Consider the following 4244-nt stretch of genomic DNA (forward strand, 5'->3'; position numbering starts at 1 on the left):
TGATAATGGGCAACCTTGTTTTGTCCTGCAGCTACATTGACATTTTTCTGAATCCATATTAATTATCCTAATTGTAGGAGGTGTACTATCATGCAGATTTTCTAATATTCTGACAAATTTAGGGCCAAATGCATTCTTTTCATCACTCTGATTAAATACTTTGGTCCCATGCAGTCAAATGCTTTAAATTTACCTAATGATAAACAGGCTAGTGGTGAGGTAGTCTGTTTACTATGGTATATTATGTTTAATAATTGCCTAATTGAGTCTCTGATTTTACACACCGATACAAACCCAGCTTGATCCAGATGAATCATTCCATCAGTTTTGATGGGGGTTTGGTGGGTGACCGTTCATTATTTTCTTGTTTCACGTAGTCAGCCAATAAACGGTTGCCAGGTACTTTAATAAGAAGAAGTTCTGGCATGCCTTGATCCGTCCTGACTTGATTAGTCAATGCATTCTTTTTTCTTAAAAGGCCAAACATCTCCACATTTTTATCATGCTTTAGTCTATCCTGCCCTTTCCTGTGAGCTCAAGGAGGGAAAGAGCAGCGAAGAATCGAAACAAATTCATCTGGTGCAGAAAAAGCGGTCAAGTCAACAGACACTCGGTCCTACTTGATCCTGGCCCTGGAATGCGAGCCCAAAGTGGGAGCTCTTGGCCCCAGCCCCCCCCCCAAAAAAAAACTGAGGGACAACAGCTTAAGGTTCACAGAAAGCTCCCTGGCCAAGGAAACTGAGACAGCCTCTCTTCATAGCTGTCAACTTTCGGATTTGAAAAGAAGAGATCAGCAGCCTCACCTGTCCCCGGGACAGTCTACGGCAGGCATAGGCAACCTTGGATCTCCAGATGTTTTGGAACTACAACTCCCATGATCCCTGACCACTGGCCCTGTTAGCTAGGGATCATGGGAGTTGTAGTTCCAAAACATCTGGAGAGCCAAGGTTGCCTATGCCTGGTCTACGGCATATCTAACAATCCAGGATAGCAGCGGGAAACGGCACTGGAATAAGGGAGTTTCCCGCAAAAAAAAAGGGAGGGTTGGCAGCTATGCCTCTCTTATCTACAGATGGACACCTGCCTGTCAGTCTGATGCAGCCTGGCTGAGCCCTGCAGAAAGCAGATGCAATCCCACCAGCAAACCTGGTGCAAGGCCTGACTCTGCAGCTTGCCTGTCACCCTTGAATGTGAAATGCCTCCTTGCCACAGAGACAGACCTTTTCATTTCTGATTTTTAAAAATGAAACCAGGGCCAGCTAGGCTGGTTTTCTTCCTGCTGCTGTATTTCCAGCCTGGCAAGGCAGTCCCAGCTGACAAATGCAGATGGAAGCCCCCTCCGGCAGCCTGGCCTGCGAGGAGGAACTGTTCCTTTCCCATATTTTGCAGACTGATTTACAGTTGGGCTATGGCTGTAAATCCGTCTTCTCCTGGACAGCCAAGATTCCAGAAGGGCTGCAGCCATCCTGGCAATAAAACAAGCCAAGTCCAGACACATCTTGGGAGAAGAGCCACCTGGGGTGGGGTTGGGGCTGGAAACCCTGTGGGGAAACTGCCAGATAGCAGAAGTTGGGATTGGAGCAGGAGAGGGAGGCCAAGGGAGGCTTTAGGGGACTCCCCTCCCCCAGTTTGGCTCCTGAGGGAGACAGGCAGCCAATGGAGCTGGGCAGTGGTGAGAAGTTGGCAGGGTTAGAGGGGACAGGGGTTAGGATAGAGGCAGTATGGTGTAATGGTTAGAGTGCTGGACTAGGACCTGGGAGAGCAAGGTTTGAATCCCCACTCAGCCCTGAAGCTCACTGGATGGCCTTGGGCCAATCACTCACTCTTAGCTTAAGCTCCCTCACAGGGTTGTTATGGGGAAGAAATGGGGAGGAGGAGAACCAGGCACATCACCTTGAGATGCTGGGAACATAAAAGTGGTATATAAATGTAAAAAAATAAATAAATAGGATGTGGGAGCCAGGGAGAGCAGGGGCTCCTGGCTTGTGGTTTTCCTCAGTCTTGAGTGACCCAAATGTTTTAGACATTTGGCCAGGTGAATTTGACCTGTTCTTAATTTATTTCTAAACTGGGCAACTCTAGAAGAGAAGGGAAAGGAGCATTTCAGATTCTCCCTCCTCCTCCTCCTCGGTGCCTTCCTTGACCTCCCCAACCCCCAGGCCTAAATCGTAGCCTTGCCAAAGGAGCGACCTTAGCAAGGATCCTCTTTCGCACCCAGATCTCCCCCTGGCAATGTTGGCTGGCTTACCACACCTGCTTGCCTTTGGCGGTTCCAAGTCACATTGAGAGAGAAAGAAGGGGCCACGCCAAGAACAGCTGGCCCTTCCCACTGGGGCCCTGGATTATTATTATTTTTTAAAGAATTTTATTACATTTCCAAATAAACCACATTCAACAACAACAAAACAATAAACAAACACATTAACAACAAACAAATCAACAAACAACAAAAACAAATTTTTCTCATTTTATACTCTATTCAGCTATTTTACTTCTTTTTGACTTCCCTCCCTCCCCTCACTCGGTTTTCTTGTCCATTCTTATCTCGCAGTTCCTTTTAATCCACCTTCTTAAAGTCAATTCGTAGGATTTATTTCAGTCCTGCAAGTGTCTTTAAGCTTCTACAGTTTTTCTCCATATAGTCCACAAATTTACTCCATTCCTTTTGGAACTCCCTGGTTTCGGATCCCGCAGGTCAACTTCGCTGATTCCGCATAGTCAATCATTTTCATCTGCCACTCCTCGATCGTCGGTATCTCCTGTGTTTTCCATTTTTGGGCTAATAAAGTCCTAGCCGCGGTTGTAGCATACATAAATAATTTTTGATCTCCTTTTACAATGTCATCTCCTATAAGTCCTAATAGAAAAGCCTCCGGTTTTTTGGGAAAGGTGTATCTAAAAATCTTTTTCAGTTCATTATATATCATTTTCCAAAATCTTTTGACTTTTTCGCATGTCCACCACATATGATAAAATTTACCCTCTTTATCCTTACATTTCCAGCATACTTTACTACTCATTCTATACATCTTAGCTAATTTTACTGGTGTTAAGTACCATCTGTACATCATCTTCATTACATTTTCTTTCAAGGCAGTACGTGCAGTAAACTTCAATGTTTGATTCCATAATTTCAACCACGCATCATATTCAATATTATGCCCCAAATCCTTTGCCCATTTTATCATCACATCTTTTGTTCATTCATCTTTCGTATACCATTCTGACAACAAGTCATACATTTTTGACAACAATTTCACTCTGCCTTCCAACAAATCTATTTGAAATTTGGACCCCCCACTGGTGCCCTGGATTAGGGGGACATGATAGCCCTCTCCTCCAGAGCAGGGCAAGGGAAGCCAAATGCAGTGGAGGCTAAGGACCAGCTCCACCAGGACCAGGGCAAGGAGCAAGGCCACATCCTTTGCAGGAGCTGGTTACGAAACCCTTCTGGAAGCAGGGTTTGTCTATAGAGCCCCCAAGTAAGGCTCAGCCCTGGCACTTGGGAAATCAATGTCAGAGAAGCGTGCCCCTGAGCATGTGCAGAATGTCTTTCACTTATCACAGATCCCTGTCAAATATGAAGGAATAATAACAAACCAATTTCTCCTCAGCAAGGTCGCCAACCTCCTGGGCTTAGAAAATGTGAGCCGACATAGAATCATAGAGTTGGATCATCTAGTCCAGGCACGTCCAACAGGTAGATCGTGATCTACCAGTAGATGACTGGATGTCTGTGGTAGATCACTGGTAGATCACTGGCTCCCTCCAAAGAAGCTCAACAACTTTGGCTCCCCTAAAAATGCCCAACATTTTAGCCCTTCACCCCCCAAAACAGGGCTTTCTTCCCACCTCAGAAAATCTCAACAACTCTGACCTGAACCCCTAAAAAACAGGGCTTTCCTCCTCCCTAAACAACTTTGACCTGAACACCCCAAAAGGGGGTAGATCACTGCCAGTTTCAAACTCTGTGAGTAGATCGCAGTCTCTTCGGAGTTGGCCATCCCTGATCTAGTCCAACGGGCTGCAATATGCCGTTGTCCCATAAGGGGATCAAACCTGCAACCTTGGCATAATCAGCACCAAGCTCTAACCAATTGAGCTATTGGTTGGATGCCTATTGTTTGACTGCATGAGGCAGGGGCACTTAGGAGCAGCAGCCTGCCATTCTACACATCAGCAGGCAAAGGTCTCTGGGAGTGGAGCTAGTGGAGGCAAGGAGTGCTTGGGGGAAGGAGCAAAGC

The sequence above is a fragment of the Zootoca vivipara genome, chromosome 14 (genome assembly GCF_965207765.1).
Source record: "Zootoca vivipara chromosome 14, rZooViv2.hap1.1, whole genome shotgun sequence".
NCBI classification, from domain to species: Eukaryota; Metazoa; Chordata; class Lepidosauria; order Squamata; family Lacertidae; genus Zootoca; species Zootoca vivipara.